Source organism: Leptonychotes weddellii, chromosome 9, assembly GCF_054177405.1.
Source record: "Leptonychotes weddellii isolate Sample4059 chromosome 9, ASM5417740v2, whole genome shotgun sequence".
Taxonomy (NCBI): Eukaryota; Metazoa; Chordata; class Mammalia; order Carnivora; family Phocidae; genus Leptonychotes; species Leptonychotes weddellii.
Genome location: NC_138377.1, coordinates 73570578 through 73582386, shown reverse-complemented (window position 1 = coordinate 73582386; position 11809 = coordinate 73570578). Strand labels below are relative to the sequence as shown.

The 11809-nt window shown below is 47.5% G+C and overlaps 1 long non-coding RNA gene across 1 annotated transcript in view; it reads right to left on the bottom strand.

Annotated features, from left to right (window-relative positions):
- Nucleotides 1–8468: 8468 nt before the first annotated feature.
- Nucleotides 8469–11809, bottom strand: part of LOC115944001 (uncharacterized) — an 18020-nt gene continuing 14679 nt past the window's right edge. Inside the window, exon 4 of the long non-coding RNA XR_014148212.1 lies at nucleotides 8469–8756. This is a non-coding gene — a long non-coding RNA (uncharacterized LOC115944001). The remainder of the gene's footprint in view (nucleotides 8757–11809) is intronic.

The window sequence follows — 11809 nt, the reverse complement described above, 5'->3', positions numbered from 1 at the left end:
AGGTATAGCAGGTAGAGAACTGGGAGTTCTGCACATCAACCCAGTTTAGCAAATCCAGCCCTTCCAACTCCATATAATAAATCCCAGGAACGGACTCTGATTGGCCCAACCTGGGTTACATGCTCATTGAACCAACTGCTGTGACCAGGGACAGGATACTTTTATTGGCTGAGCCTAGGTCAGGGGCCCAAACCTATGGCTAGAGGCACAGGGTTCTGTGGTTGGCAATCCCACCAGAATCATTTGAGAATGGGAAGTGGGGGGGAGTGCTGTTACCTGCAGAAAAGCACAAGGGATGCTGAGAAACCAAAACAACAGATGTTCAGTGTCTTTACAGTTCAATTGAGTCAGTAGTGGTGTGTTCCTGCCAACATTTATAATTCTAGGAATCAATAGTGGAAATGTACTTAGGGCTATAATAGTGTAAAAGTACATTCTGCACTGGCCATATGACTCTGAAGCATCATCTGGGCAGTATGAAAGAGGAACATTGACAAACTCACAGTGCTGCCTGGAGGAGGAACCCAGAGTAGGGAGGCTCAGAAGGTCACCTCATTTGAAGAAAGGTCAAGGCAATAAACTTTGGCCTGGAAAGAGAAGATATGATAGACATAGTTGGCCTTAAAATATTTGGAGGAGTCTTGAGTAGGCAAATGAAACACTGATATACAACAGACAAACTAGGACCACTGGGGGTAAGTTTCAGGGAGATCAATTACCATTCCTTATAAGGTAAACTTTCTAATAGCTGTCCAAGAATAGATAAGGCTGCCTTGTAAAAGGTAGTGAGTTCCCTGTCACTGGAGGTGTTCAATCAGGTATCAGAGATGTAAAGAGGATTCCTGTATATCACAGAAAGTTGCATCAGGCGACCCCTAAGGTCCTTTCCAGTTATGAAAGTCTGTGGTTGTCCATTGGAGACCTACAGGCGCTTGCTGCTAGTAAGTCAGCTCTGGACTCCCCAAAATCTGGAAGGGAGAGCTGATGAGCTCTTTTCCCTCCCTAGATGATAATGACCCCTTCTGATCAGTCAGAGGCAGAGCCCTCCAACAATTCTTACCTTAGCCCAGCCCTGTGGGACAGACTCTTTGGCAGGGAAGATCACGGAAAGGCAGTCCTTGTGCTATTTCATGTCCTCTGAATACCTACCATGAGAAAAAGACTGGGATGTAGGCAGTTTATTTTAGGGAGTGGGCAGAAGTAAGGGAGCAAGGACAATGAGACAGGATAGGGTACATTGAGTGGTTCACTGTGGGTTGTTAGGGCTCAGTACCCCTGGGATCACTCTGAGGAGCCTTAAAAATCACAGCTCAGAATGTCCCCATTAAATAATGGGGAAATCTGGGCTCTATTCTACCAGTGCTCATCCCTCAGTGGTTGAGGTTTGTCATTTGGGAGTGTTAAGCTCCTGCTACTTCCAGGCTGCCTTGCAGGGGCTGAGAAAATCCTCCCACAGAGGAGAGGGATGGTCTACTCGGATTCCTGGACCCAATTCCTTTTTTTTTTTTTTTAAGATTTTATTTATTTACTTGAGAGAGAGAGCACAGAGGGAGAAGGAGAAGCAGATTCCCTGCTGAGGAGGGAGCCTGATATGGGGCTCGATCCCAGGACCCTGGGATCATGACCTGAGCCAAAGGCAGATGCTTAACCGACTGAGCCATCCAGGCGCCCCCCTGGACCCAATTCCAAACAGGAGTGGGTGAGTGCGTGGGGTTCTCCCACACACAACACCAAGCAATTCTCACACACCAGCAGGATGTCCAAGAATACAACCCAATTCTATCCCTATCTACCCAGAGACTGTATCAGATTCCACAGGGTAAGGGCTCAGTCCCACAAGACTGCCCCCCACCCCCCACTTCAGATGCCAGTCACAAGCCCCAGGCTGTTACTTGTGCTTCTGACCAACTGGCTACAGATGGGAGGCTCCAGCCATCTCCTCTTTAGGTTCAGTTAATTTGCTAGAGCAGCTCCCAGAACTCAGGGAACCACTTCACATTTATCAGTTTATTAAAGGATGTGATAAAGGATACAAATCAACAGTCAGATGAAGAGAGACATAAAGGAAGTACAGGGAAAGGACCTGAAGCTTTCATGCCCTCTCCAGGCACACCACTCTCCACAGCCTCTACGTGTTCACCATCTCTGAAGCTCTCCGAACCCAGTCCTTTTGGGTAATTCTGGAGGCTTTACTGCATAGTCATGATTGAGTCACTGGCCATTGGCTGATTCAGCCGACAGCCCCTCTCCCCTCCCCGGAGGTTCTCACCTTCTAATCACAAAGTTGTTCCTCCTGGCAACAGGCCCCTGCCTTTGGGTGGGGTCTGTGAGTCACCTTCAGTAATAACAAGACATTTACTTCACCTTTCTGGCTCTGAAATGCTTTCAGAAACTGTGTATGAACACCAAATATATCTGAGAAATATGTTGTGGTCATCTGAATGACCAAGTATACATGTCTTATAAATCATTATAACACAGAGGGGAAGCTGTGAGCATGCACGGGGACCGTCTACCACAGCTGCGGCTGGACACAGGGGTGGGCTGAAGGGATGTGGGGCAGGTCATCACCAACATCTGCCCTGGTCCCCTTCCCACCCAGTCCAGGACCTGTCTTCCAGGGACAGCACGGGACCTTTGATTTCCACATTCTAGCCTCTGTGGCCAAGTGGGTTCTCTAGCTTTGCTAATTCGGCATAGCCTTGTCTGATGTTCACCCATAGGTCTCTTGGGTTGAAGTCTCCCTTCTGGGCTGAGCTCCCTCACTGGGCTGTCCAGGCTGTGGGCACCAGGGCACTGCACTCTCCAGGCTGCCACCTGTTCTATTCTACACCCACATGTGAGCTCAGGACATGATGACATTAGGGACACTGGCTGCATTGTTCAGTCTACAATGGTCAAGGCCAGAACTGGTCGAAGGCTGGATGGGCTCCAACTTTCCTCTGCTGATGGCCTATTGTTTCTTAAGAAGCAAAGGCTAAGAATGACCAAGAACTCAAAGACCCTGAGAGACCTCACTCAAAGCCTTGGAGACACTTCGAAGATGGGAAAGCAATGCACTAATGTTAGAAGCAGGATTCCTGGCCAGCCGTGGAGGACCAGTCCAGGTTGGTCTGTGACTCCAGTTACCACTCCTCTGGCCTCCTTGGTCAGAGCTCTGAAACCCTTCTCTCGCCCTTACCCCCACATTCCTGAGTCGCACTCACTGTCTTTTCAGCCATTCCTTCTGTCCTCCGTCATGTTAGGTACCTCCCACCAGGGGGCTACATCACCTCTGATGGTCACACTCACCACTCCCTAATTTTGCCTCACTGTTTAACATCCCTGCTCAGTGCTCTGATACCCATTTCACCACCTGGGAGAAGGGAGGCTGAGTTGTAGGTGTTTATGGTGAGTTTGGGGTGAAATGGAACAAAGGGCCTCCCCATGGCAGGAGGGGGTGGGTAGTGGGTGTGTGTTGGAGCGGGGTTCGATTTTACCACTGTTAGCTTAGGGCAAGGCAAATGGTTGGCAAATGTTTTCCAGCCAGATGAAGAGGCTGGCCAGCCCATCAACTGAAACCCACCTGAGATGTCAGAGACATGAGACAAAACACTGGATCCAAGCTCGGCTCAAGACAAGGCACTTTACTGGGATGGGAGCGGGGCAGGGTGGGCTGACCCCTCTCACACCTGTCCCCTCTTCCCTCTCTTCCTCCCTCAGGCCCTCTCCATTGCTCTTCAGTGGGGGCTTCTCTCCCCCTGTGCCTCTCTTTGTCTCTTTTTTCCTGTTTCTGTCTCAGACTCTGCTGTGTTTTGTGCATCAGCCCTCAGTCCTGCGTCACTGAGACTCTGTCACCATCTCACTTCTTTGCCTCTTCACATTCTCTGGGTCCCTAAATATGCTTTGTTTCTCTTTGTCACCGTCAAAGAGATGGTGTGTGCCTCTGACTCGACCTGTTTTTCTGTGTCTGTCCGTCTGTCCATATTCCCAGAAGCCCTTTAACCCTGGAATGGAGTGGCTTTCCTGAGAATGGAGCCAGGGACAGTCACCCAAAGTGCGGAGTAGAGGTGGCTAAGGACATTTCCAGCCCAGCAGTCGTCATGGTAACAGCCAGGGCGGGCCAGGAGGGGAGTGCCGAACCACGTGGGCTTGACCTTTCTATGGGTGTCACGTTTGAGCGGGAGTTGGGGAAAAACAGCAACAACTGCTTCCCTCTGGCCCAGCCCTCGGCCTTCCAGGCTGGGCTGAAAGGAGAGAGGGAGAGAGGAGAACTGGGACAGCTGGCCACGGGATGAGAGGAGGGATGCGTTAGCCAGAGCCATCTAGAGGAATGGCGGGAGAGAGGGGCCCGAGCACAGGCACGCACACACAGCTGCGGTTGTCACCAAGACGCCCATTGTGACCTGACCTATGGAGGGCACCAGACATCATTCCTGGAGGCTCCGCTCGCGCTTCGCCAGCCACGGCTCTGGGTAGGTGGTTACTAAAGGTCAGTTCCCCGCGCTCAGAGCTCCCCTCCAGACTCCTTCAGATCAAATGTCGCTTTTTCCATATTGCAAAAGCCTCTATTGCTCGAAGGAAAATATGCTAAAAGAAAAAAGAGCCAATGATTCTTTCAAAAATAGAAATATTATGAATGCAAAAGTCCAAAGAAAGACACTCAACATAAAAGGCATTCTAATCTTCCCTCCCCTTTTCCCAGCTCTGAAGGTCCCTCCACAGTTGCTTCCCATGCCTGCCAGGTCAGCAGAGGGAGACAAGGCGGGTCCCCGGGCCACTTCCCTGACAAGGGCACAAGAAGGACTGCCAGATTTTTGGTAGCTCGTGTGTGATGGGGGCTTGGACTCACAGCCCTCCTCCCTGCTCACACACACCCGTCCCACTCCTCATCTTTTCCCCACGGGGCAGACATACAGGCACCAGAAGAGATGTCCACAGGTGTCCTGTTAACCTTGGGACCCCTTAAGAGAGAGGTGAAGGGTATAGGGCAGCCTCAGGTTAGATCCATAGAGAACACAGCTCACCTGTGGATCTCATTTCTAGACTTTCAAGTCATGGCCATGCAAGAAATCTCAAGCCTTCTGGGAAACACTGCAATGGAAAACAAGACCACCAATTCAGAATGAAAAAAAGTCTTGTAGTGTACTAGAAATCTACATGCAGGAAAGACATGAAGGGGGCACTCACCAGCCAGGAGGTGGGTGGTGACTTAACACACCAGCATTCCAGCCTTCTTTTATTCATCAGTCAGCCCAAAATCCCCTTGGAGAACTGCCATTGAGCCACTCAGATAAGGGAAGGCAAAGTCTTGTGATTCTTGGCAGGAGAGGGCACGGCAGACCAAGTGCGTGTAAGTTAGCATGCTTCCAAAAGGCTATTTGAAATGAGTCCTGATTATGTATGTTTGAAAGTGGTCACAGTGTTACCAAAGATCCAGCACTTTTGAGGCTAACCTCTCTTTCTCTGACTCACAGGTTTATGTGTGGTGGCCCTCTGTTTGCGAGTTGATTGACATAACCTCCTAGTTCTGGCCCTACAGAATCATCAGTGACTCCTCCTGCCCCTTCCCTGGGGACAGAGTAGGTTCTGGGGACCTTCGGGTACCTGGGACTCCAGAGTAGCAGGCAGAGGGCAGGAGGGAAACGGGTGCCCTGCCGCCCCACGTGAGGCCCAGGCTCCAGCCTGGCACACACACACTGCACCATCCCTCTCCCCTGGCTGCAGCTGTGTCACTGTGTGAGTAAGGGGCCTTTTTCTTCTGTCTAAGCCCTTCCCTCTAGCTCTGCCTTTCCTCCATCAGCCCCTCAACTCACCCCTTGTCCCCCTCCTGCTCAGCACCTGGGGCTGGGACAGCTCCCCAGGGATTTTTTTTTTTTTTTTTTTTTTTTTTGATAGTCTTGGAGCATCTGCGCTCCTGAAGTGGTGTAAACTGGGGAATGTGAATCGGACTGGCAATTGGCTCCCGCTAGGCCTGTGGCCTCTAGAATCCATCCCTTCCCTCTCCACTTATGTTCTGGGCCGGGCCTGCCTCATCTTCTGGATCTGGATGCTCACTGCGCTAGGACAGGCCATCCACTCTTTCATGCCCCTGCCTTTGCGCGCTCTATTCCCTTGGCCAAAAATCTCTTTTCTGGTGAATCCGTGTTCTGCTTCAAGACTCAACTCGAATGCTACCATACAAGTAGAGCTCTTCTAAATCTACCCCAGGCTACTCTGTTTCCCTTAGAATTTGTTCTTAGCACTCTCATAGCAGTCATGTCTCTGTTTGCACGTCTGCCTCCCCACTGGAGTACCGTCTGGAATGGGCTGGGTCGTACTGATCTGTGGAGCCCCAGAACTTGGCTCAATATTGCTCACTGAGTATTTGTGATTGCTGTTGGTCCTCACCCAGAGTAGACCCCCTGGTGTAGGGTGTGAGCCAGAGAAGGTCTCAGACTCCCCAGAAGCAATCGTACATCTACATGGCAATGAGAAGTGGGTGGCATGGGTCATGCTGCCCCTTCCTTGCCAGACCACAGCCCCATCCTGACCCAGGTCCTATAGTGCCAGGCTGGCTGCAAGACAGGGTACTTCTCACCTCTGACAAGACCACAGCGTTGGCCCACTGGCATCCCATGGGATGGAGAAGCACCACCTGGCTGGCATCTGGATCCTTTCTCCCTAGTCTTGGGCAACTGAATCCTATAGTTATTCCCTCAACCTTTGGCTTTACTGACTCCCCTTGCTGCACTAACCAGAGCCCTGGAGAGTGGGCTCAGAGCGGGAAGAGAGAGCTGGAGGCATCCTTCCTGTCCTCCTCCCCCTCCCTCCTCCTGGCTGGCTACAGCTGTGCTCTGTGATGGGGAACTGAACGCAGTCTTAATTACTGCTCAGCCCTGCTCATTAGTGCCTCTGGAAGGCAGAGAAGTCCCGAGTTAGGATGTCTCGATCAGAGTGGAGGCCAGGGCCCAGTTTTCCCGGGGGATCGCTAGTCCCATTTTTCAGGAGTTGGGTCTGTGTGACTGTGGATCCCTTTTTGGGCCTCCTGGAGCTGGAGAGAAGAGAGGGAAGGCTGGGCCCCCTCATGGGCTCTCACTCATGTGTACGGAGCATCATGGGGACAACATGTGGTGGAACATGTGAAACTCCAGTGCAATCAGAGAAAAATGAATGAATGATTAAATAAACCAAATGTGCTCAAATCCAGCACATTGATGACTTACCTACTTTCGGAGGGACTTAAGCAAGGAACCAGGTGCATTGTTCAGCCACTCTTTTTTTTTTTTTTTTTTGCAGTGAAATGGGAAAAAGAACTGTAAAGTGCTGAATACTGAACAAAAGGAAGCTGAGTGAAGGACAGGAAGCGTGGGCCCTGGAAATTATAAATGAATAGGCCCAGTACAATATCTGGGAAAAGTCCTTTACAATGCCAACTTGTAAACACCCTAGAAGATCATATGAGATAATACACATGAAAGCACTTTTTGAACTGTAAAGGGCTTTGGAAATAGAAGGTATTATTAGGTAATATTTCTGCTCAGTGCAGACTATAGAACAGATGCTGCGGAGAGGCTGGTGATTTATGATAATGAGTCATCACCCACAAGGTACTCACACAGTTTAGGCTGTTTCATTTAATTAGTCATTGCCTCTCATATACACTACTGTGGAAGCCTTCTAAGGGGTCTTCCCACCTCCACCTTCTCGTTAGTTCCATTCATTTTATATGCCACCGCCAGGTTAATTTTCCTGATGTGGAGCTCTCATCAGATACTTGCAATGATCCTCTCATCCACTTCATAGAGCTTGGAGACCTTGGCTTCGCAATCAAGATCCTCCATACTCTGGTCCCACACGACTCTCCCAACCTGATTTCCCTCCTTCCACCCTGCCGACATAGACTCAGGGAGATCAAGTCACTTATCCAACACCAACAGACATGAAGTGGCAGATCCCCAAATGAAGACATCAAACCCCAGACACCTGACTCCAAAACCATCACTTTTTCTAGGCCATCACTTTTCCCTTTGATGGATAAGATGCAATGAAGATCTTTCCCCCACAGAGCTTTTTCTCTTTGGAAAAAATTTCCTCAGGACAAATTCCCAGGAGTGGGATTACCAGGTCAAAAGACATTAATATTTTTATGGCTGCATGAATTGACATATACTTGGCCAAAGGGCTGAGCTGATTTAGATTTTAGCCGGTGATAAATACAACTTTCACCAGACCCTCCTTGCCAGTGGGGGGTAACCTTTGAATAAATTGCTTCTTAAATAAGGTATTTCTTTGTTTTAGTTTGAGTTTCTTTGACCATTGAGGTGGAATATTTTCCATGATTCTATTTACTAATTGTATGTTATCATGTGCAGATTATGTGTTCATATCTGTGGCTCATATAATTATTAAAATCTCCATGTTTCAGAAGCTGCAACTAGATAAAAAGAAGAAGAAAAGGCCATCTTTTTTTTTTTTTTAAAGATTTATTTATTTATTTATTTGAGAGAGAGAGAATGAGAGACAGAGAGCATGAGAGGGAGGAGGGTCAGAGGGAGAAGCAGACTCCCTGCCGAGCAGGGAGCCCGATGCGGGACTCGATCCAGGGACTCGATCCAGGGACTCGATCCAGGGACTCCGGGATCATGACCTGAGCCGAAGGCAGTCGCTTAACCAACTGAGCCACCCAGGCGCCCAGAAAAGGCCATCTTTAAGAGCAGGTATGGTTGGCTCTGTGAGATCAGAGCAGAGGTCCCTATCTGACAAAAGCATGTAAATAAGCTGTATCTTGAATGAATCTGTAAAACAAAATGGAGGTCAACTGATTTAAAATACAGTCTGCAATTAAAGGGAGCACTTTGGAGAAGGCATTTCCTGGACTGAGTCAATACTTTTCCTGACCCTGTCAGTGTGTCATAACACTAACATCCACTACTTAATTTCCAAGTCATTTTGGTGACTACACATTTGTCCTGAAACAGCAATGCTTTATTTTTTTTCATGATGCATTAAAAATTATTTTATTTTTTGACGAGGTAATGTACACACACAATACAAAGGTCAAAAGATAGGGGCGCCTGGGTGGCTCAGTCGTTAAGCGTCTGCCTTCGGCTCAGGTCATGATCCCAGGGTCCTGGGATCGAGCCCCGCATCAGGCTCCCTGCTCAGCCAGGAGCCTGCTTCTCTCTCCCCCACTCCCCCTGCTTGTGTTCCCTCTCTCACTATATCTCTCTCTGTCAAATAAATAAATAAAATCTTTAAAAAAAAAAAAGGTCAGAAGATATAAAAGGATAGAGAGTAAAAACAACATCACCCTTCTCCCCTGCCTTCTAATCATTGCGTTTCCCTCCCTGGGGACAGATGCTATTCCCAATTCCTTGTGTATCCTTCAGGGACATTCTATGCATATTTGAGCCTGTACAAGTATATTCTTTTTTTTTTTTTGGCGAGAGAGAGAATGAGAGAGAGCACAAGAGGGAGGAGGGTCAGAGGGAGAAGCAGACCCCCCGCTGAGCAGGGAGCCCGATGTGGGACTCGATCCCGGGACTCCAGGATCATGACCTGAGCCGAAGGCAGTCGCCCAACCGACTGAGCCACCCAGGCGCCCTGTACAAGTATATTCTTAATGGAAATGATAGCATCCGATATAGCATACCATAGTGCTGATCTGTACTTTCCTGTTTTGAGAGTATTCCCTATCAGTAAATAGAAAGTTTAAATGCATTTTAAAAACTGGAATATTAAGTGGATGTGCTCTACTCTAAGAGAACTCAATAAACAAAAATCTACATATATAAGGCAAAGTTTCAGGAGGTACTTACTTTGCAAACTAAGCCTCTGTTTGTATAAAAATCTTCTAATATTAAGCCAACTTCATATACTTCATATACTCATCAATATTATGTTAATGTATTTATACAGAAACAGTCTATGGAAAACAAAGGCCATTTAGCTTGGAAATTATTTACTAAGCAAAAAAATTGTTAAAGATGATACTTTGGTGAAAATGACATATCCTGACCTGGTCAGAGAGTGTGATAATATGTTTGAAAAAGTTGATTCTAGGGGCACCTGGGTGGCTCAGTCGTTAAGCGTCTGCCTTCGGCTCAGGTCATGATCCCAGGGTCCTGGGATCGAGTTCCACATCGGGCTCCCTGCTCCGCGGGAAGCCTGCTTCTCCCTCTCCCATTCCCCCTGCTTGTGTTCCCTCTCTCGCTGTGTCTCTCTCTGTCAAATAAATAAATAAAATCTAAAAAAAAAAAAGAAAGAAAAAAAAAGAAAAAGTTGATTCTATATTCATGTGATATTATAGGAAATGCCTTTGCCATTAAAATAATAATATTAGGATGTAAAAATCAGATTGGCAATTGCTTAGGGTAGAAAGTAGGGGAAACTCACTGCACAAGGGTCTGAGGTAACAGAAATGTTCTGTATTTTGGTTGGGATGGAATTAAAAGAGTGTATATATTTGTAAAATAAATAAATAAATTGATTCTATGTAATTCTTGTATTTTTTAAAAAGATTTTATATATGGGGGCCTGGGTGGCTCAGTCGTTAAGCGTCTGCCTTCAGCTCAGGTCATGATCCCAGGGTCCTGGGATCGAGTCCCGCATCGGGCTCCCTGCTCCATGGGAAGCCTGCTTCTCCCTCTCCCACTCCCCCTGCTTGTGTTCCCTCTCTCACTGTGTCTCTCTCTCTGTCAAATAAATAAATAAAATCTTTAAAAAAAAAAAAGATTTTATATATGTATGTATGTATGTATTTATTTGAAAGAGAGAGAGTGCAAATGGGGGGAGCAGCAGAGGGAGAAGGACAAATAGACTCTGCACTGAGCATGGAGTGCAACATGGGGTTTGATCCCATAACCCTGAGATCATGACCTGAGCCAAAATTAAGAGTCAGACGCTTAACCGACTGAGCCACCCAAGAGCCCCTGTGTAATTCTTGTATTTAAAAAAAAACCCCACAAATGTAATAATTCCAAATGTAATAATTCCACCTGGGCAGCTTGCAATCTGTACAACAAACGTCAACAGCATGCAGTGGAAAGGAAGGGCTCTCAAGTGTTAGCTGACGTGAGATGTGCAGTCCGGGGTCATCAGGACTTCTTGGTAGCATTCAGCCCACCGAGGCCCTGCATCCTAACATGGCGAGAGACTAGACTTTTGCCCTGGATCACATCAAAGGGTTGGGGCATGCCCTACAAATATCCCCAACTTCTTCCAATCACTGACCCCGGGGCTGGCATCTATGGGTTTATTGAAAACTGTCCTGTGCTTTCAGCCTATGCCATCTTCAGGGGTGTAAGTCTCATGGGTTTACTACCTACGTGTAAAGCAGCTTTTATTGTTCACGCCGACATGACTCTGGAGCAGCCAAACTGGCGCTGTTCGGGGAACGAGCCATTGTTCACCCTATCTGTGCTTGGTAAGATCTTTTAAACTTTGATCTTTTCTCTCCTTGGAATTTATCTTTTCAGACTTAGGGTCTTAGCTCTTCTAATGCTGCTTTCTAATTGTAGAGTTAGAATGTATCATATAAGTAATTTTTTTTGCTATTTTATTTAAAAAATTTTTTTTATTATGTTATGTTAATCACCATACATCATTAGTTTTTGATGTAGTGTTCCATGATTTGTTGTTTGTGCATAACACCCAGTGCTCCATGCAGAACGTGCCCTCTTTAATACCCATCACCAGGCTAACCCATTCCCCCACACTCCTTCCCTCTAGAACTCTCAGTTTGTTTCTCAGAGTCCATAGTCTCTCATGGTTCATCTCCCCCTCCAATTTCCCCCCCTTCATTTTTCCCTTCCTGCTTTCTTCTTCTTCTTCTTCTTTTTTTTTTTTT